The sequence below is a fragment of the Oryctolagus cuniculus genome, chromosome 9 (assembly GCF_051225735.1).
Source record: "Oryctolagus cuniculus isolate XC-2025 breed Fujian yellow rabbit chromosome 9, ASM5122573v1, whole genome shotgun sequence".
Lineage (NCBI taxonomy): Eukaryota > Metazoa > Chordata > Mammalia > Lagomorpha > Leporidae > Oryctolagus > Oryctolagus cuniculus.
The window spans coordinates 122,985,100-123,008,226 of record NC_142875.1 but is presented as its reverse complement, the minus strand read 5'-3'; the positions used below and the strand labels follow the sequence as shown (position 1 = coordinate 123,008,226).

The following is a 23,127-nucleotide window of genomic DNA, read 5'->3' as shown; positions in this document are numbered from 1 at the left end:
GGACTGGGCCATTTCCCACTGCTTTCCCAGGCCACAGCAGAGAGGTGGATCGGAAGTGGAGCAGCCGGGCGGGACTAGGACCGGTGCCCATATGGGATGCCGACACTGTAGGCAGCGGCTTTACCCACTATACCACAGCACCCGCCCCAAAACTTCTATTTAATGATTTGGGGGGGTATTTCAAAAGACTTGTCTTCTAGCTCATATATTTTTTTCTTCTGTTTGATCTTGTCTCGTGTTAAAACTTTAAACTGCGCTTTTTGTTTCACTTACTGAGTTCTTCATTTCTAAGATTTCTGTTAGGATTTTTTTCAAGATCTCTAGTCTTTGTTGAGTTTGTCATTCTAATCATGCATTGATTTCCTAACTTTACTTAACCATCTTTATTCTTTTGTATTTTGTTGATGAGACATTTCATCAATCTGCCTTTCTTTGGAGTCTGATACTAATGCATTATTTTGTCCCTTTGGGGACATACTGTTGCCTTGCTTTTTCATGCTATCTGTGCCACTACATTGATATTTTCTCATCTGGCAGATCACTTACCTCTCTTGCTTTTATTGAGTGGTTTTCATGGGTTGAAGGCTTTTTCCAAAAAATGTACCTGAAGACGTCAGTTTGGTAGTATACTTTGACCCCAGTCAGCTGGACACTGAAGTGTAGTCTCCATATATCTTCTACTGTTAGCAGTAGCCACAAAGGCAAGGCTCTGGTGGACTCTTCCCAGGCCCACCAGGGGCACATGAGACCCAGTGGCAGTGGCCAGTGTCATGTCAAGCCCAGGGTAGACAGGTGAGACAGCCTATACCATCAGAGCTGGGGCAGGCTCGATGAGCAAGCCACAGGGGGCTAAGACCCCAGTGTGGGGTGGGCGAGCTCCGTCGTGGGAGGACACCTGAAATCTGCAGAGGTAACACGCCACTCCACCGGTCCCGGGAGCAGGATCCGTCCTGCTGTGCCAAATCCCCGGGCCCCTGGGGTGCAGCGTACTTCTTGGGCTAAGGTGATGTGGTCGCTGCTGTTGCTGGGTCTAGCGGGTTTGTGGATGGCAGTCCCTTCATTAGTGCACTGCAATGTCTGTGACGTCCCAGGGATGGGGATTTGCAGAGGTTTCTGTTCTGGGGAGGATGGATTCCAGCTGTGACTGTTTGGCCAAATGGCGCTGCTCTGCTACAGCCCACGCACTAGGGGTTGCTAGGGGGACCCTGTGAGCCTGTGTCCGAAGCCAAGCTACCATGTGTGCTCCAGGAGGCTCCGCTTACCGAGCCCCATGCCTCCGACAACTGTGGATCCCACATCCCCAGAGGAGGTCTGCTGGGGCGCCTGCGGTCCCAGCTTGCCCTGCAGGGGGGATTTCGACTGATCCCAATGCACCAGTCCTGCTTCTTGGTGCTTTTGCTCTTCTGTCCTCGCTGCCATCCCAGGTCTCTCCTGTGTTTCCTTTGCTGAGTTCAAGGCCTCTTTGACAGGCACTCACTTGGAAATGCAGTCACTGGTGGTTCTGGGCCCTCTCGTGGATGAGGTGACAAGTGTTGAGCACCCTCTGATCAGTCATCTTGGAGCACCAGTAACTGCCTCTGTGACTCCTGTGTGGACAATCGGAGGCTTCTCAGTTGCGAGCTTCCTTGTCCTGTTGATATAAATTACTTCTGTGATAGCATCTTTGTATGTTGTGACAGGATTCATTACAGCTATGGGTAGAGGGACTCACTTCGTAGCTTAGGTAAGACAACATATGTGAGATAAAAATGTATCTTATTAGGGAAATTCTTTATTCTCCCCTACGTTTACTATTTATTTTTTAAAAAAGCATGTTTTGCGGTAGACACATTCTAAATATTCAATTAAATGTGCTTTTTTTCTATAGGGAATAATAAAAATTACTGTAACTTAGCACTGTGCTATCAAGTACATTGGTAAATTATTATTAAATAATACAGAAATGCCCTTTTCATATGGCATAACCAGCAGAATCTGGGGCCAGAATAATGTAGAGCTGTTTTGTGCAGCATGTAATCCATGGAACTCTAGTCCTGTGGAGTGTTAATGGATTGTTTTTGCGAACTGGGGGAGAGTCCTGAAGGCAAATAAATTTGGAATCCATTCTGCTAAGCAAATTCATATATTGTAGGACTTTGAGCATGCTGATCGGCATTATGAATCGTAAAGAGGGAAATAGCTTACAGCATTTCTGAGATGATCTGAGCACAAAACAACACTTGTTCTCTGAGTCACCTTACGGCACCTTGTTCATAACGGGAGGTTGAGCACGGTGGGGGCGTACATTCGGAAGGCACAGGGAATTCAGACTCTCTTGTTTCTAAGTAGGGTGATGTGGGGTAGGTGAATCTCCAAGATCCGTCCTAACCTGTAAGGTAAGGCTGGCAGTATCTAATTCATATGGTTTTCATAAGGAGAGCAAAGTCTGTGGTGGACGATAACTCTCACTGTAAAAAGCAGAAGGGGAAATAGATAAGCTAAAAGAGCAACCATTTCACTGGCTACAAAGAAGTCTAAAGAGTTAAATTCCAGAGCACCTTCCCCTCCCTGGTGGCCTTCATTGAGCCTGGGATGGGGAGAAGCGTGATGAGCAGACGGTTGGTTCTCTGCAGGGAGAGGAGGCTCCCACAGTTTGTAACAGCCGCATGGGTGTGTCCAGCAGGAGTAACAACAGCCACGTGAGCAGGAGTAGCGACGGCCACGTGAGCAGGAGTAACAACGGCCACGTGAGCAGGAGTAGCGATGGCCACGTGAGCAGGGGTAACAACGGCCACGTGAGCAGGAGTAACAAACGGCCACGTGAGCAGGGGTAACAACGGCCACGTGAGCAGGGGTAACAACGGCCACGTGAGCAGGAGTGACAACGGCCACGTGAGCAGGGGGTAACAATGGCCACGTGAGCAGGAGTCGGATGTTGTGCTCCAGGAATCCCCTGCAGAAGCAGAACCGCTCATCAGTCTGTCCCACGATGATTGCTGGTGAGTGCTGGGCCGTAAATAAAGCTTGGGGCACTTGGTTGCAAATGGATTCCCTCCCGCAGTCAGATGGAGGGAACAGCTGTGATCAACACGGGATGGATCATGGGATGTAAGAATGGTAGAGAGATGAATGATATCATAAGAATGAGCTCAACATGCGGGAAACTCAGTGGAAATCAAAGCAATCCAAAACTGTGACCAGTCTCCATCCCAACTCAGTTCCTGATGGGACTGAAGTGAGGAGCCACTCAAGCTTACCCTCTGGGAGAAGGAAACCTGCCCTTCCCAGGGAAACATCTCGTCAGACATAGAGTTCAGAGACATATTAAAATTTCTAGTATAAATGTACAAATAGAATAGAGGGTGAAAACATGAAGAACTTAAGCAGGGAAATGAAATCTCTAAAAAGAATCAAATGAACTTTCTAGAATTACACAGTATGTGAAATTAAGATATCATAGTGTGAATCAGTGAATTCAAAGATAGCTCAAAGTTATTGAAATGACACAAAGAGAAAAAGAAGGAACAATGTCAAATGATGTAACAACTGAGCAGACACAGAAAAAGGAGGGGTACAGAGGCAGTGTTTGAAGAAAATACCTTTGAAATTGCCAAAGCTGACGAGATAGGAGCCGCAGATTCAAGAAGCTCAGGGAACTCCAGATAGGACAAATACGAGGAAACATTTTCTGAAGAACATCTTCATTAACTTTATAAGACTGAAAACTAAAGTAACCAGCAGAGGCCAGCAGTGCAGCTCAATAGGCTAATCCTCTGCCTTGCGGCGCCGGCACACTGGGTTCTAGTCCCGGTCGGGGCGCCGGATTCTGTCCCGGTTGCCCCTCTTCCAGGCCAGCTCTCTGCTGTGGCCCGGGAGTGCAGTGGAGGATGGCCCAAGTGCTTGGGCCCTGCACCCCATGGGAGACCAGGAGAAGCACCTGGCTCCTGCCTTCGGATCAGCGCGGTGCGCCGGCCGCAACGTGCCAGCCATGGCGGCCATTGGAGGGTGAACCAACGGCAAAGGAAGACCTCTCTCTCTCTCTCTCTCTCTCTCTCTCTCTCTCTCACTGTCCACTCTGCCTGTAAATAATAATAATAATAAAGTAACCAGCAGAGAAAAAGAAATTAACTTCAAAGAGAGAATTGTGTAAATGGTGGAAGCTTAAGGGTAAATAGCAACTTGGAAGTGCTAGAAAAAGGAAAAAACCATCAATGTTGAGTTCTTTAGCTGGAGAAAATATGTTTCAGCAAAAGTGAAAATGAAGACGTTTTCAAATATATGAAAACTGAGGAAACTGCTCACCAGGAGCTCTTCCCTGTGGACACGTCTTTGGGCGGGGGCGGATGTTTGGCCCAGAGGAAGTCAGCACTTGGGATGCCCAGAGGGCCCAGCCTGGCTGTTGGGAGCCGTTTGGGGAGTGAACCAGCAGAGGAGAGACCTGTGATTGTCTGTCTGCCTCTCTCTGCCTTTCAAATAAGATGAAAATAAATAACATTGTAGAAATATTCTTTGGGCTAGACAGAAATTAGCCAAAATGGAAAGGTGGAATTAAAAACCCACCAGAATGTTAAATACAAATACATAGGCAAATATAAAGACCAATTTTTTGAAACATTTTTGAAAACTAGTGACGATCTAAAACAAGGAAGCATGTTGTGGAGTGTATGATATGTGTAGGGGTAAAATAAATGTACCAGCAAGACAGGTAGTTACAAATGAGGATTTTAGAGGTAGAAGCTGTGTGCATTGTTCATGAAATGGCGAAACCCTCCTTACAGCCCCATTGCAGAGCAGGGTTCTCACAGCGTATCGTCCAGAGGAGCAGCAGCAGCCCTGAAAAGTTGTTAGGATGCAGTCTTGGCCCCTGCCCATACCCACTGGCCCAGAACTCCGAGGGGCTGAGCTCGGCCATCTGTGCTCTGAAGAGCCCTGCAGACGGTTCTAAGGCAGATGGAAGCTCACGCACCCCTGTGCAGACTGCCCACGTAAACAGAAGCAAAAAAGAAACAGCCCAAAAAGCAATAATAGCAATAAAGTGGGTTTATCCCAAAGAAGGCAGGAAAGAAGAAACGAAACAAAAATGAATGAAACTTTTTTTACTAACAGATTGTAGACTTGACATCCCAGCCATGTCTGGAATTCCACTAAATATGGATAAACCAAACATTGCAGCTAGAAGGTAGATCTTACAAGGCTGGATTTAAAACCATGTTGTGTATAAGACACAAAATTTCCGGATATAAATAAGTTGAAAGTCAGAGGATGGGATGTATAAGTTCCAGTTATCTGTTGTACAGCGTGGTGACTACAGTTAATATTTATTTGGAAATTGCTGAGAGAGTAGATCTTCAATTTTCTACCACAAAAAAAAAAATTGACTACATGATGACGGATATGTTAATTGGCCTGATTGTCCTCATCAAGTTCCAATGTACGCATATACCAAAACACATGCACCATACATATATATGACTTTTCTTTGTTAATTATACCTCAATAAAGCTGAGGAAAGATAAAAGATGAAACATGTAAAACACACACTAGCTACAGGAAATCTTTGTAGCCAGATTAATAGGGCACAAAGCAAGCTTTGTGCCAGCCATGGGGTGCATTGTCAGAGCTCCAACTACAGGAAATGGAGCTAAGGGCTGAGACTGCAATCCCAAGTCCCTGCTCCTCCCAGGGTGCTCCCCTCCCAAGGCTGGGTTTAACAGGGATGCAGTCTTATTCCTAAGAGACAAGGGACAACTCAAGCAGTTGAATTTGGCTCAAGTACCCGCAACAACCTTCCCAGGATGCTGCCACGCGACCTTCCCCTAGCGTGGCCTCCACTCACGGGCGGGGGCTGCCCTTGGCAGCTCCCTTACCTCCTGTCTCTCACTAGAGGTTGGCAGACTGTAGCCCCCAGATACAATCTCCTCTGCAGCCTGCACTTGTACGGCTGTGGGCACAGAAGGATTCAGATATCTTAAAGTGGGCAGGGGAGAGGGGGAAGCAGAATGTACATAACAGGGATTGCATGTGGCCTGCAAAACCTCCGAAGCTCTCCAGCCCTTGGCAGAGAAGTTGTGCACACTGCCCTTCATAATGGTGTCCACCCTCCTAAGGTCCTTGCACACTGAATCCCATCTTGTCTTCATCTCCGAGGACCTGGGCTGCCACCAGTGGTTCCCAGGAGGGTCAGAGGAAACAGCAAGCTGGAGACTGGGGCCTGGCTCACCCGCCACCCTGCAGGTGAAGAGCATGTCGCCATGGTTAGTGGAGCGTGCCGGCAAATGCTAGCTCAAGATGATGATCCAACTGCTGAGTGTTCACTAGTAGTGACTCAGCAAAATACCCAATGAAAGGGAATGTTGTAGAAGATAGTGCAGGCCTTTGAAAAGTAAGGGGACTGATGCCTCCAGACAACAGAGTGGTCTGGGCTACCGAGAAGTGGTATGGATGCCTACAGAAGGAGGACTGAGGGCTGCGAATAAGCAGTGAGGACGATTAGGAAAGCCGGGTTACATGGCGGCACCCTGCAAGGAGGCTCTGACTGTCTGCAGTAGAAAGGCTAATCAAGTTGAGTCATGAGTTAAAGATCTGAGGATGAGGAGTTGCAGAACTCAGCGATGTGCTTAACTCAAAGGCAAAGCAAGCCTAGGTGGAGACGATGGCCCTGGTAGGCGGAGACATCTGGATGGATGCTCCTGACCTTACAGCCCCCAGAGTCCTTGGTGCTCACACAGCTGATCCTGTCCATAACTGGTCAGTACTGGCACTTCCACTGTGCTGGACGATGCTGGCCTGTTCCCCCCTTGGCAGCTGTTGCCCCCTGAAGGAATGGGGTTAGTTTCTCTCCCAGATGCGAGGCCACTAAGCAAGATAAAATTGAAGATGGGGTGTGCTGGACTTTGCCGGGGAGGATCTGAATACCCGAAGAATCATGACCTATCCATGTACTAGCGGGAGCCAGGAAAGTGCCAAGAGGCCGTAGATTGCAAGCCAGGATGTGAGGCTAGATAATAAGCAAGAATCTGTCAACGTTGGAGCATGCTCTGCAAAGCCAAGTTTTAGTACCTTAGTGAAGACCGCAGGGAAGAAATCAAATTTGTTGCTGGGATTTTTCTTAGGAGGCCAGAAAATGAGCTATCCATGTCCCAGCAAAGTACAAATGCCTCATTTGCCCTGACAAGTGGTAAACAAAGGAATCAAGTGACAGGACAGTTGGCATGATTGACTGGCTAAATAATACAAACTCAGAAGACCAATGAGAGGATTATGTCCCAGGACAGAGCATGGGGGATATGACATCCAAAGCCATCAAGGGTAGAGCATCACTAAGAATTTCAGTGATGGCTCCCCTCTGCCAGCTAGGGATGACAAGAGAGCAGTCACAGGTGCATTAGTAGCCACCGAGATGATAGTGGCCTAAAGGAACAGGCCACGTGGCTATGCTTAACCCCGGAAGCCAGGAGGCCTTGGGTACAGTCAAGGGGGATTACGGATACAGTTGAGCACGTGTAGTGTCCCTTGGGGAAACACAGATGGGCAGCCAACAAGGGGTGTGGCTTAATACTCAAGGTGGTTCTTAAACAAGCAAGAATGGAGGATCAGGAAGATGGGGACAGTCACCACAATAATTATCACACTTCCTTGCTTAATTCCCAGAGCTTAGCCAAGTGTTCATACCCAGCCCCACTGATGAAAGACAAGCTCAGGTTCGCAGCGGGAAGGACCCTGCAACACAGTGGGATATACAGACAGTAATGAAGGCCGCGGTCCTTCTTCCAAGGGTAGTCAACCGTTTACTCATGAGACTGCGCTGGGTGAAGGGCAACGATAAACAGGAGGTGGGAGAAAAAAACCAATGAGGACTGAGGTCAAGTTACCCCGGTGAGGCTTTTGGGGGTAGGTCAGTGGTATGTAGGGATGTCTCCTCCAAAGAGAAAGACACATCATTGGGGTTTGTATCTCCAGCTCCTACTGTGAAGGACGGGCGACCCCTTGGTGGCTGCTCTAGGCTCTGGAGGTGTGGTGCTCCCTGCTTCTCTATCCCAATATCAGGGGACACCGAAAGCTTCCAGCTTGGCTGGGGACAAAATCAGAATGAGATCGCAGTGCAGCCAGCACTTGGGACATGTGATCCCTAATGTTGGAAGTGTCAGCGCTAGGAGAAGATGCAGGCTGGGGCTTGGCGAAGTCTGGTGGAAGAATCGCAGCTTAGGGCCCTGAGACTGCACAGCAAAGCCATGTCCAGCAGCATCCGGCCATGTGCTCTGAGAGGAGTTCTTGCTGCTGGTGCATTTGAGTCTCAGGACAGCAGGACCATGGGACACGAAATAACCACCTGGAAACGTCATCTCTGGTTGCTGTAGGATGCACCACATCATAAAGCCGCATGGACCGAGACATAGCCCATCAAAACATAGTGATGCTATGTCTGGGATTGAGCCTGACAGGCATAGAAGACCCAAGACCCCCACATCACTAGTTCCGTCCATGTTCCCACCCTTGTGTCTGTGGTCGTACGTGGTTGAGGGACAGAGAGGAGAGCAGAGAGCAAGTCCAGCGACCAGACGAAAGAGAAGGAAGAAAATCCATGCTTGATTGACGGAGAGATTGATTCAATGCATGGATAAAAGCCAGAGACAGTGGTGTAATTACAGTCAGTCAGCGAAAGACAGTGCAGAGGAAGGCCTTCCAGCGGGAGAGCTGGGAGATGTACAGTAGGTCCTCCATTTTTTTTTAAAAAAGATCTATTTATTTGTTTGAGAGACCATTAGACAGAGGGAGAGACAGAGAAAGAGGTCTTCCATTTGCTGGTTCATTCCCCAAGTGCCCACAACAGCTGGAGCTGAGCCTATCTGAAACCAGAAGCCAGGAGCTTCTCTCAAGTCTCCCACATGGGTACAGGGGTCCAAGCACTTTGGCAGTTTACACTGCTTTCCCAGCCTTTTAGCAGGGGGTTGGATGGGAAGTAGAAAAGCCAGGACTCGACTGGTGCTCATATGGGATGCCGCTGGAGGCAGAGGCTTAGCCTACTATGCCACAGTGCCAGTCCACAGGTCTTTCCTTCTAAGTGGAAGGAGAAATGACCCAAGGTGAGAACACACACAAATTCCTAGCACATGGTTGGTGCTGTTCAGGGAACTAGAAGCAAAAGAAATAGAAGGTCAGAGAGAAGGAGTCCAGGGGGCAGGCATGTGGAAATGTATACCGGTGATACCTCAAGTGTGAAGACTTGTGTACTGCACATAGATACCCACCAGAATGCATCCATGATGGAAGAAGCACTAAGCAGCGAAGTGGGCAGAATGACTCAGCCACTTGTCGTTAAGCTGATATCTTTTCTGTCGGTCACCCAGACCAGGCATGATGGATGCAGGAACAGAGTGGACGTGAGAGATCAAACAGGTGCTGTGTGTGAGCTCAATGGCAGAGACCCCATTTCTCATCCCCTATGTTGTGTATTTCTTGCAGTTAATCAGCCACTTAATAACAGGTTGGAGTTCTTGGAACCCTTCTCTCCTAGAGGGGCCAGCCGTTCATCCTAGAGATGGTTACCTATCAAAGGCATAGGATTGCCTCTCTGGCCTGTATGACCATCGCCATGAAGGCAGTGTGGAAACAGGCCCATGGTCCTGGGAGCCACGGATGCTGTCACATACTGCACCACCCAGAGGTGACTGGCTTCATGATGTGCTGCAACACCTTACCCTTAGGGAACAAAAGCCCTTTGTCACTTTGACTCCTTTAAATGGAGCATTTTGTCTTGGCAATGCAAGAAGCAGAAAATACTGATATGCAGAGAGAAACAGAGGAAGTAATTATATGGAGAGGAGCAGGTGCAGGAGGCTGAGCCCCGACAGAGCTTGTTTGCAGTTAGCTGCAGCCCCTGAGACGCCTGCTCCCTGACAATAAAGTCTGCCACCATCACCACCCTTTTTCGGGCTCCGGAAACTCTGATTTGGTTCCTGACATTTGAAACTAAAACGTTTTGCCTAATGCATTAAATTCCAAAAATGGAAGCTCTTAACTGTCACATGAAGAACTTTCCAGTAAACAATATAGTTTCCCCTCCTTATTATATTTAAATCTAGGCAGCGCCCTTGATCAGTGTGTAGAAGAGATTCCATCTGCTACCAATCATCCCTACCACCCTGAAAATCCCCTGACATGCCATGTGTTGGAAAACAATTGTTTCACTATTTGGGTATAAAAAATGATGAGTATCTGAGTGTTCAGGAACATCCCAAAAGAAGATGTGTAAGAGTCTGACAGTATAGGGGGGGAAACATGGCAGATTCTAGATTGAGCACTTATTAGAAAACGAACCACATTTTACAATATTTATCCTTTATTAATGTAATGCACTGATGTAATTAGAAGTACAGTATCTGGGGTTCATAAAACATGAGAAAACAGTAAATAAAGTAGCTTTTAAATTTACCTTTTTTTTTTACTGACTGACGCGAAAATTGAAAAAAATCTTAATTTTTTTTTCTGAAACGTTGGTTTCTCTTGATAGCACTGCCAACAGTGCCCCCTAGTGGTAAACCAAGTAGGACCGGAGAGTGGAAAAATTGAAACTAGCGGCCCTGTTAAACTCATTGCTATGATTTTCATGAAAATATGAACTTTTACACTTCCATTTGGTCGCCGAATGTTATACTTGGCAGTAAAATGAGTCTTGACAAAATATCAGAATATCTATCTTGAAGCACAAGCTTCGCAAAGCCAGTGTTCCCCTGTGGTTTTCCGGAACTTATGCCTAACAGCACATGAAAGCAGCCATCTGTAATGTCCTTTTGGGGTATTTCTGGGTCACAGCTTCCACTGTGTACCTCTAAAAGTAAATCAAACCTGCTTTTATGGAGGATGAAATCATTCTTCCCAAAACTTGTGCCTTTAAACGCAATTACTTTCAAGAAGTACAGCTTGAAACAATCATGACTCGCTGCTACTTGGGAGACCTTATCTGCATTCTGAACTCATCAACGGAGTAAAGTCCCTTAGCTGCAGAATTCGTCCAAGCACGGCTCTCCGCCGCTGGGGCAAGCCAGTCAAAACAAGAGTTCCAGTTACAGGAATGAAACCTGCCCCAGCCCTGCCTCAGCAAGGAGTTTCCCAAAGGAACCGCAGCCGAGGCAGAAGCAAGGCAAAAACGTGCAGCGCCCTGGCCCCTCTAATTCAAAGCAGCCAGCTGCTGGCTGACGTCTGGCTAAAAGATGGCTTTGCCTCTGCACGCTGGTCTCCTTTCTCTCCCCCCTAAGCCTCCTTCCTGCTTACTCCCAGCCATCCTACGTTCTCGGCAGTAGCCGTATGTGACTTTGAAAGGCACTTGGACCTTTCGGCCACAGCTACATTTATATGAGAATATTTGCTCTGAATGGCTTTGCACAAGGTGTTAACCTACTACCCTGGTGGAGGAGTATTCTTCTATTTAAACAGAAGGAAACACATACTTGGCTAGTTAGGCTGCGAGTTGACAGGAGCCATTAATATTAAATCCTTCAGAAAGACAGGGATGACCACATTCTGTGAATGCAAAATGTTTCCTGGGTTTGCATAGATTAAAAAGAATCTGTATACTTTGTGACATCTTTGAAAAACTCTTGCCTTTGTCAGCCTCAGAGAGAGTCTCCTGAGCAAACGTGAACTTCACCATTTTCTCCACTGCCATGGCTGGGGCAGCCAAAATAACTCGGCCTCTGGGGTGAGGGGACCAGCCTGGGTGTCCAGCACATCATTGCTCCTAACTTGGCTGAGCTGCTTAGCAGGTGATTTAACCCGCTAAGGATCTGGGATCTGTTTGGGTTCGTACCAAGCAATCAGCTGAGAATTTCCCCTACACCTAGTGCTAGACTGATGAAAAAGACAAAGTTGTAGAGATCCCACGGTCAAGCAAGTAAACTGTGCAGGGTGATCCCCAGTTTCTTTGACCCAGGAGGCTCCTTTTTTTAATCAGAGCATTTTGGGAAGCCATGATATGGAGAGTACTCTTAGGAAATGCTAGCAGAGGTGTTCTCTGGAAGTCTGCATTGAAATTACAGCAGTTAAATATCTGCACACGCAGTAGGCTCATTATAAGTGTTTCACAGCCACGTGTGGCAGTAGCTACCATCTTGGATAGTGCAGCGTTGGACATCCCATCACCACAAAGATCTGTATGATAGCATTAGCATAGCATTTTCCTCACAACGCTGTAATCGTACCCAAACCCCAGCCCTTAGAAATTCACAAAAATAGTAACTTGAAAATAGAAAACAGGTAAAACTCACCAAGTGATCAAAGATGACATCCCCAGTTATGGAACAAATAGACATCATGCACCTCCTAATTTGCTACCCTAAGACGAATACAACATCTCATGTGCAGGGTTTGTCAAAAATATATAAGCTTAGGGTTAATCTTATGAGTACAAAAATTAACTGAAAATTGATCTCTGTAAAGAATAAGAATGGGAAATGAAGAGGGAGGAGGAAGAAAGGCAGGAGTATGGGCGGGAGGTGGGGGGAAAATCATCATGTTCCTAAATCTGTGTATATAAAATGCATCAATTTGTATACCTTAAACAAAATTATATATATTATATATAATATATATTACATAATTATAAGAATATATAAAATATGTAATTTTATATATAAAATATATAATTATTATATATTATATATTATATAGTTCCTAACAATTAGATTCCGTATATATACATATACATAATTAGATTCATTATATGTAATATATATACATATATGTGTATAGATATTCAGTATATGTATATATACTGAATCTATTAGGAATTATCAAGCAAATATTGAGGTACTTTCCACCAAATAATTAGAATGTTCCTTCTTAAATGTCAAGATCATAAAAGACAAAGACTATGGCCCTGTACCATTGTAAAGGAGAAAACAGAGGCGTGACGATTGAATGCAGTGCAGGATCCTTGATGAGATCTTGATCATGGAAAAGAAAAACTGTCAATGGAATTATTGGTCGACTGAGCAAATGAACTGTGTGCTATGTAGTAGTGTTAGAATGTCCAGTTGAGGGCAGGATGGGAGACTGAGTTGGAGTTCCTTTCTTCTTGGTTTGGCCTTTTCCAAAGATGTTGCGTGCATTTAGGGAATGAATCAACAGGTGGAAGATAATATATTTATTCTCTCTCTCTCTCTCTTTCTCTCATACATGAATAATAAAAAAATCAAGTTTCTTCATTTTGATATGGGCATGTGAGAAAGTCCTTCATCTTAAGAAATCTACACTGAAGCTTTTAAATACACATTCAAAAGCAAAGGAGCACTTGGGTCCCAGTTAAGATGGACAAAGCATGCACCTCCTTGGCTCTCCCAGCAAATGCAGCTTAGGAGAGGATGTATGAAGCCACTATGTAAGGACTTTGAAAATGAGTCATAGCAAGTAGGTTGAGGAAAGCAAATAGATCTCTGAGAACCACTATTGGGGTGAGTTTCTCTTTTTCAAATTTAATTTCTCCCACTTGGGTTCAAGGGTACCCAGAAGTACATAGAAGGCACCCGCACAGAAATTGTGCCCGGAGAAGCCTCCTTGCCTCTCTGAGGAGCAGGAAATGGTCCTCTGTGGCTGAGAAGTACTGGGACAGATCCTGTGGATTTTTTTCCTCCTCATCCCAGCTCCAAGGCAGTCCCACAGCAGCCCAGAAGCAGCCATAGATGGGTAAATGCTTAGAACTCAGATGGAAAAGAATCTTTGACTATAAGACTTGTGGCTCCCAGAGCATGAGAGGAGATCCTGTTGCTCTTTTCTCCATACCCTCTTAACATTGGGTCCCTACAAGAGACACAGTTGTGGAAAATGCCCAACTGACCAGCAAAACTAAAGCAATGCCTGTCTATTCCCAGCACCAGGAAGGGAGTGCCTGAGAACAAGAATGATCTCCCTGGGAAAATCACAGAAAAAAGGAAACTCAAGAAAGGGATCGCATAAAACCATGTGTGAACAACTACACTCATCTGCCAGCTGTACCTGCATGGATCTGATTCTGAACAGCCCACAGAGTGCATGGTAACTGATCTACAGGCTGGACCACTGCCCACGTCCCAGACTAGCCACTAAGTGTCACACACCCATGCGGCACAGATACAAGTAGCACGACAAAGGCTTTTTTAAAAATGACCTTTGGAACCATATAATCAATGAAGGATATAGTGGGAATTTGCAACCTTAAACTTGTCAGTTTCAGGCTGAAACAAACAAAAATGTCTTGTGATTTTTAAAAGACCCAGAATCCTATAAGATAATAGTCAAAATGTCCGGGATCAAATCCGTAACAGCTCAACATATAAAGATCCAGGAAAATTTTGCCATCAGACAAGGAAACAGACACAGACCATGAAGAGCCATGAACACAAAAGTTGAAATGAGACAACGACTTCACAGATATGAAAATCATCCTCTAGTTAGTAAGTGTGAAAACTTGATACATATGGAAAGATAAACTCCAGAAAAAAAATAGAATATACCAGGGAAGAACTAAAGAAAATTTTAGAACTGGAAAAATAACAAAAATCAAAAAGGTATTGGATGAGATCACTGCAAAAAGAACTTGAACATAGGTCAGTAAAAATCCCATCTAAACAATAAAGATTTTTTAAAAAGGATAAGTGGAGACTAAAGGACATATGGGACAATGTCCAACATTTGTGACACAGGGCGTCCAAAATAAGAGAGAGGAGCTGGCGCTGTGATACAGTAGGTTAAAGTCCCTGCATCCTATGTGGACGCCAGTTCGAGTCCCGGCTGCTCCTCTTCCAATCAAGCTCTTTGCTGTGGCCTGGGAAAGCAGTGAAAGAAAGCCTAAGTGCTTGGGCCCCTGCCCTCACGTGGAGACCCAGAGGAAGTTCCTGGCTCCTGGCTTTGGATCAGCTCAGCTGGTCATTGCGGCCATTTGGGGAGTGGACCAATGGGAGGAAGACCTTTCTCTCTGTCTCTACCTCTCTCTGTAACTCTTTCAAATAAATAAATCTTTAAAAAAAGAATCAGACACATTAGATACTTGAAGAAATAAATGTATTTTAAAAGCCCTAAGTTTGGCAAAAGATAGAAACGTCCAGGTTTAAGGACTCAATAAACCCCACACACAATAAATTCAAGCAAATTTACACCCAGAAAATACCACGAACTAATTACTGAAAACTTAAGGCAAAAAAGAAACTTGAAAGCAGCAGAGAAAAAACAGAATAGATAAGGGGATGATGATTCTCATGAATTCACGCTGTTCAACAGAAACTGAAAATTTTCAAACAGAAAATCATGTGGGAGCCGGGAGCCAGTGAAGCATTTTCAAATGTAAAAAAAAAAAAAAAAAGCTTCCAACCCAGAATTCTGTATGTAGCTAAATATCCTTGAGGAATGCAGGCCAAATAGAGACTTTGTCAGACGGAAGACAGAGAGCACGCATCATCAGAACTGCTCGTAAAGTGTGCCAAAGAAAGTTTCTCAGACAGAAGAAAAACGATAAGAGCAGGAAAGCCTACGAATAAGCCAAAGACCGCAGGAGATGGAGAGAAAACAGCGTTTATGGATTGACTTTGTACAATCACCATGTCATTTTTCCCGAGATTTATCTGTAGACTTAATGTCATTCCAATTAAATCACAGCAAGACTGTTTTCACAGATGTAGAGAAGAGGATGCTAAAATGCATAGAAACAGCGAAAGAGCTGGAATAACCTGAACAGTTTGTCCAAAGAATAAAGTGGGAGGATTCACAGTACACAGTTTTATCACCTATGATAAAGCCACAACATCGAGACAGAAGGGATGGGTACATGGGCTGATGGAAGAGGGCTTCGCTGAACAAAAGGCGAGCGGCAAGTCAATGGAGAAAGGGTAGACTTTTCTACAAGATGTAGCTCAACCTAAACCTTGTACTTTTTACAAAAACTGATGGGAAATAGATCAGAGGTCCAAAGCCTCAAGTTAGACGGCTTTTTAGAAGAAAACACGATAAAGCCTTCATAAACCTGCCTTAGGAAAGCATTCTAAATATGACACCAAAGCCGGCGCCGTGGCTCACTAGGCTAATCCTCCACCTAGCGGCGCTGGCACACCGGGTTCTAGTCCCGGTTGGGGTGCCGGATTCTGTCCCAGTTGCCCCTCTTCCAGGCCAGCTCTCTGCTGTGGCCCGGGAGTGCAGTGGAGGATGGCCCAAGTGCTTGGGCCCTGCATCCGCATGGGAGACCAGGGGAAGCACCTGGCTCCTGCCTTCGGATCAGTGTGGTGCGCCGGCCGCAGCACCCTGGCCGCGACGGCCATTAGAGGGTGAACCAACAGCAAAAAGGAAGACCTTTCTCTCTGTCTCTCTCTCTCTCACTGTCCCCTCTGCCTGTCAAAAAAAAAAAAATATATATATATATATATATGACACCAAAAGCACACGCCATTTTTAAAAACTCAATGAATTGGGCTTGATCACAATGAAGAACTTAAGCTAGATCATATATCCAGCAAAGGACTTGACTCTTGATCAACCCTTAGTAATCAATAACAAGGGGTGAGTTACGATGCCACTCCAATTGGACACCGGGATTTGAGTCTCTGCTCAGCTTTCTGCTACTGTGTGCCCTGAACGGCAGCTGGTGATGGCTGAAGTGCGTGGGTCCCTCCTACCCACAGGGATCTGGGGCCTGGCTTCAGCCTGATCCAGCCTCTGGCTGATGCATTTGGGGAGTGAACATCAGATAAGCTCCCTCTCTACTTCTCTCCTTCTCTTGCCCCAACTTCAAACAAATAAACTTTTAAATAGAGATTTAAAAAACTAATAAGAAAATGAACAACCCAACTTAAATGAGTAAAAGGTTAGAAAGATTATTTACAGGTGGCAAATAATAACATGGAAAGATGTTTAACATCACTGGCCTTTAGGAAAATACAGCTTAAAGCCATCATGTGGCCCAGTGCACATGTATTAGGATAGCTAAACATTATTTTAAACATTCACAATGTTGAGTGCTGGCAAGCAAACAGAGCCACAGGTGCTCTCGGAATTTCTGGCTGTGCTTCCAGAGTGAAGCTGCTTTGGAATACAGCATGAAAATGTGTGGTAAATGTTAATGCCCTCTTACCATGGGATCCCGTAACCCCATTGCTAGGTATTTTCAATGGGAAAATGCAGGTGTGAGTTCACAGAAAGACCTGTACATGAGTAATTATAGCAACTCTACTCGTAACTAATAAAAATTGAAAGGCTAATTTGCATGTTTTTTTTTTTTTTTTTTTTTTTTTTTTGACAGGCAGAGTGGACAGTGAGAGAGACAGAGAGAGAAAGGTCTTCCTTTGCCGTTGGTTCACCCTCCAATGGCCGCCGCTGCAGCCGGCGCACCGCGCTGATCCTGGCAGGAGCCAGGAGCCAGGTGCTTTTCCTGGTCTCCCATGGGGTGCAGGGCCCAAGCACCTGGGCCATCCTCCACTGCACTCCCTGGCCATAGCAGAGAGCTGGCCTGGAAGAGGGGCAACCGGGACAGAATCCGGCGCCCCAACCGGGACTAGAACCCGGTGTGCCGGCGCCGCAAGGTGGAGGATTAGCCTATTGAGCCACGGCGCCGGCTCATAATTTGCATGTTTATTAAGAGGAATAAACTGTGACCTATATAAGGCAATGCTACTTGGCGGCAATATAAAGCAATGGGTGTTTTATACATACAACGTGAATAAATCTGAAGGTGATGATGGCCAGAGAAAGAGTCCAGTCTCAAAAGGTTAGATTTACAGAATGGCATCTCTGTGATGTTGTAGAAGAGGGTAAGAAAGCATGGGAAGGCCAGCGCCGTGGCTCACTAGGCTATTCCTCTGCCTGCGGTGCCGGCACCCTGGGTTCTAGTCCCTGTTGGGGCGTCAGTTCTGTCCCGGTTGCTCCTCTTCCAGTCCAGCTCTCTGCTGTGGCCCGGGAGTACAGTGGAGGATGGCCCAGGTCCTTGAGCCCTGTACCCGAATGGGAGACCAGGAGGAAGCACCTGGCTCCTGGCTTCGGATGGTGCAGCGCACCAGTCATAGTGGCCATTTTGGGGGTGAACCAACGGAAATAAGACCTTTGTCTCTGTCTCTCTCTCTAACTCTGCCTGCAAAAAAAAAAGGGGGGGGAGATGAGATGAGTGATTACCAGTGTTAGGGGTGAGTGTGTGGTTTGACTACAAAAATGCAGCAGGAGGGAGTTTTATATGATAATTGTTTGATATTCTGTCCGTGGTGATGGCTACAGGACCATACGTACACTAAACTAATCAAAAGAGGGCATTTCATGGCAGCTAGTTCAATTCAATTTAACAGTAATTTACATGAACACATAAAGGAGCATGAATGCTATACTTCAAATGTTCCAGAAAAATATGTGCATGTGTAGGTAGAAAAACAGACAGTTGACAGATAGAAGAGATAGTTAGAATGAAATAGCAGGGGCCAGCGCTGTGGCACAGTGGATTAACGCTCTGGCCTGAAGCGCCGGTATCCAATATGGGCGCCAGTTCTAGTCCGGGCTGCTCCTCTTCCAATCCAGATCTCTGCTATGGCCTGGGAAAGCAGTAGAAGATGGTCCAGGGCCTTGGGCTCTTGCACCCATGTGGGAGACCCGGAAGAAGCTCCTGGCTTTGGATCGGCACAGCTCCAGCCATTGTGGCCATCTGGGGAGTGAACCAGCAGATGGAAGACCTCTCTCTCTCTTTCTCTCTGCCTCTCCTCTCTGTGTGTAACTCTGATTTTCAAATAAATAAATCTTTTTAAAAAAAGAATGAAATAGCAAGTGGAAGAAAATGCATACAATTGATCATTCTGGATAAAGGGTGTAAAGAAATTTTTACCAGTTTTTAACTTTCCTCAAAGTTTGAAATTTTATCAAAATAAAAAGTTACTACAGAAGTATATATTCTTTTTTGTTTGTTTGTTTGACAGGCAGAGCTAGACAGAGATAGAGACAGAGAGAAAGGTCTTCCTTCCATTGGTTCACCCCCCAAATGGCCACCATGGCCGGCATGCTGCACTGATCCAAAGCCAGGAGCCAGGCCCTTCCTCCTGGTCTCCCATGGGGTGCAGGGCCCAAGCTCTTGGGCCATCCTCCACTGCCTTCCCGGGCCACAACAGAGAGCTGGACTGGAAGAGGAGCAACTGGGGCAGAACCGGCGCCCCAACCGGGACTAGAACCCGGAGTGCTGGCGCCACAGGGGGAGGATTAGCCTAGTGAGCTGTGGCGCTGGGCAGAATTACATATTCTTAAAGATTTATTTATTAGGGAGAGTGACAGGGAGAGACAGAGACCTTCTAGGCACAGGCTCACATCCCAGATGGCCAGGGCTGGGCGGGGTCAAAGCCTGTATCCTGGAACTCCATCCAGGTCTCCCACATGGTTGGCAGGGGTCCAAGTACTTGGGCTAAGTCCCACTGCCTTCCCAGGCACATTAGCAGAGAGTTTGATGGAAGTGCAGTAGCTGGGACTCAAACTGACACTCTGATGTGGGATGCCCGTTTTATAAGCGGCAGCTTAACCCACTGTGCCACAACACCGGCCCCAGTGTATTTTTAAAATGTATTTCCCAGAAAGTGTTTTGTAAAAAAGTCTTTGAGAAACATCCTAGTACTTCCAAGATAGCAGCCTTTTCTGCAGTTCTCCTTCAGCGGTCTCTCTCCAGATCGGAGCCTGAGGAGTCCCACACAACAAACCAGGAATGGCAGGCAGTCTGACTCGTGTGCCGACTCTGTTATTGCAAACCAGGAGCATCCCCTGAAGAGCATTCTCAGACCAAGTCCATCTCGGCGAGGAAGAGTTCTGTCATTGCCGAGCGATGGGAAGGCGCAGGCTGGGTTTCCAGCAGGGTGCCTGCAAAAACTCATCCTGATGCAGCTTATATCAGCTTCTTACACCTGGGCAGCGGCTGTGGCGAGGGCGGGGCAGAAAACCTGAGATGCTAACAGGCAGGATATGACCATTTTTGTTCATCATATTTCTTCAAATCACTGCTCAAAGCTCTGTTACTCAATGAAGTTTGTATTCATTGATGGATGTGATCTTTAACCCATACAGATAGTTCTAGATAACTCTTCTAGAGACAACGTTGTTGCTTGTCATTAAAATCCTATCTCACTAATTATTTATCTTTCCCTATCCCCTCACATTTTGTTAGTTTCTCCATCCAAATATGGGTAAGTCCTATTTTCCTCTGCCTATATTGCTGGAATAGTCTCCGCTCTTTAGCACCTCGTCTGTCTTCCCATGCACTGTGGCTCCCTAAAGCACAGATCAGCTCATGCTGACTGATGGCCTGGCATGAACCGGTCCCTGCTAAGCATGGGAGACACGTGCTGTGAAGACCGGATCCCTACCCTCCCAAACTGAGTTCCAGAGGAAAGGGGCAGCAGTCGCTCACAGTTATCATAATCTACTGAAAATTCTTAACACTTCTCTCTTACCTATGAAATAAAAATAATTCTCCACTTTCCCAGAGAACACAGAATGAGCCAGTCAAGTGCTAAGCATGGGCACACAGTAATGATGCAATAAAGACGAGCCATTCATATGATTACCACCTCCCCCACACCCCACCCCCAGTGCCAGGGATAGGGCCGTGAACTGTCACTGCTCGAATTTACAAGGATCACGAATTTAAATCATCTTTGCAAACCACCCAGTGAGTCAGGGAATCTCACACAGGGCCAAAATCCTGAAGTCTGTTTACTAGATCTCCCAGAAGGGAATACAGATTTTCCAAATAAAATAAACCGTCGCCTTTCACTGTGATCATCTGTTTCCAATCTGCTTTTGAAAATGTTTCAATGATGACTTTCAGCAGAGGATGATTCCCAGCCTCTTCTCAGTCATGAGGTTTACACGGGGAGTTCAATGACACAATCCCTCCCTTCGACTTGACTAGCCCCTAGAATCTTGCCAGCACTCACAGCTCAGATGGTTGTTCCCTCCCAACAGTCATACATATTTATTGGCATTAAATGAAATCTCTTCAACAATGAATTATGAATATGACACAATGAGAAAATAATGGCTTCAAGAAAAGGGTAACCTGGGAAATAAGACTCCAAACTCCGAGCCCTCAGAGGACTTGAAAATAAATTGACATTATGCTTTCCTGTATCCCCGAGATAATGTTTCAAAGTGTCCTAAAGAAAGCCCAGAGGATGAGGCTAAGAATCAGAAACTAGGGTCCTTTCCCAAACACGTACATAATCAGAGGTTCTCCCCAGGCTGCCGGGATAAATGCAAAAATAGAGCTTGTATCTCATCTTAACTCACTCACTGACTTTTTAAATGTGTCCCAAAGTCTTTTTGAAAATATGCAAGCTGATCTTATCACAATGGGTGTGTAAGTCTTCAAATGCAGTGGCATGGAAATAAGAGCAGGGAAAACTATCTGTATCCTGAACAGAGCCCCACCGTGGAACTGGCTGCTTGATTTTGCAAAAGGAGCCTAAACATTGCAGACTTGGGTTTCTGAATCTACGAAGTTATGGGCAATGCTGTCTATTCTTGGCTATTGAATAAGTTATTACTGAGAACAATAACTAGTATTTGAGTAGCAATGTAAAAATCACCTTTATCCTCCAACTATAATTTTGTTTGGTTTTTATAAGAACTCTGCACTGGATGCTGTTATTACTATCACTACATTCTTTGATAAATGAGGAAGGAAAACTCAAAAACTTTCAATGAACTTGACTAAGAACAGAGAAAGTAGTACGGTGGGAGTCAGCCAGCATCTCCTAAGTATATTTTGCTTGTCTCACTGGATTGTAAATTCTGTGAATGCAGGGACTTCTTCCTGACATCATATTCCCAGGGCTGAGCATAAACCCTGACATTTAGTAGGTACTCGTTAAGTATAAGATGAACTCTGCGGACTCAGAATACCACCGAGGGAGACCTCACTCAACAAGAATCAACCAGAAGAGCCCTTGAATCAAATGGGATTTGAGGGAAGTTTCTGGATTGTTTTTTATTTGTTGCTTAAATTTAGAATAATCACACCAAAAGGATATTTATACTCTTCATCACTTTTAGACCTTATGTTTCAGAGGACACTGTATTTTTTTAAGGATTTATTTTATTTATTTGAAAGAGTTACAGAGAGAAGTAGAGACAGAGAGAGGTCTTCCATCTGCTGGTTCACTTCCCAGATGGCTGCAACGGCCGGAGCTATGCTGATCCGAAGCCAGGAACCAGGAGCTTCTTCTGGATCTCCCACACAGGTGCAGGGGTCCAAGGACTTGGGCCATCTTCTACTGCTTTCCCAGGCCATAGCAGAGAGCTGGATCGGAAGAGGAGCAGCTGGGACTAGAACCGGCGGCCATACGTGATGCAGGTGTTTGAGGCCAGGGCTTTAACCCACTGCACCACAGCTCCGGCCCCAAGAGCACACTGTATTAATTGCAAGGAGCAACCACCTACTTGGTGGAAGAGAAAGACAAATCTTCCTTATAGATGTTGTGTATGGCTAACCCTAACTGCCTCCCCCACACACACCCTAAAGGTAGGGTGATGGTCAGTGGTAGGTATCACCTGGGCCACAGGATGCGCAGATATTGACTTAACATTATTTTGGGTATTTCTATGAGGTGGTTTTGGGCTGAGAGTAACATTTAAATTGGTGGACTTTGTCAACATAGTCTTCCTACCGTGAGCAGGTGTCATCCAATCAGCTGAAGGCCCCAACAGAACAAGGAGAGCCTCCCTTGGGTACAGGAGAACGCCTGTGACTGTCCCGGGACTCCAGCTGAGGCACTGGCTCCTCCAGGGTCCTGAGCCTGCCAGCATTCAGACGGGAACTACACCGTGGGCTCTGCCAGCTCCCGTGTGCTCAGTCACCCTACAAATGCCAAGAGTGACAGCCTCCAAAGTCACATGGGCCAATTCCTTCTAATAAATCTCTCTCCTCTGATGTACTTGTGTGTGTTTCCTGTTGTTTCTGTTCCTCTGAAGAACCTGAGCTGACACAGTGGACCAGACACGGTGACTCACTCCCGAAGAATAGAACAACCGAAGAGAAATAGTAACGTGGCAAAGGAGAAATCTGGCAAGCATCAGCTTACCCAAGTAATGAAGGTGGACATCACCAGTGATGTCATGTGGATATCGGACACTTCCCTTCTGTAGGCTTCTTCCACAAAAAAACGCAACCCCAGTTTT

At 45.9% G+C, this 23,127-nt stretch overlaps 1 long non-coding RNA gene across 1 annotated transcript in view; it reads left to right on the top strand.

Moving 5' to 3' along the window:
• The window catches only part of LOC149124748 (uncharacterized), a 45,222-nt gene extending 22,343 nt beyond the window's left edge, over positions 1 to 22,879 (top strand). The window contains exon 2 of the long non-coding RNA XR_016213595.1: positions 22,626 to 22,879. This is a non-coding gene — a long non-coding RNA (uncharacterized LOC149124748). The remainder of the gene's footprint in view (positions 1 to 22,625) is intronic.
• The last annotated feature ends 248 nt before the right edge of the window (positions 22,880 to 23,127 follow it).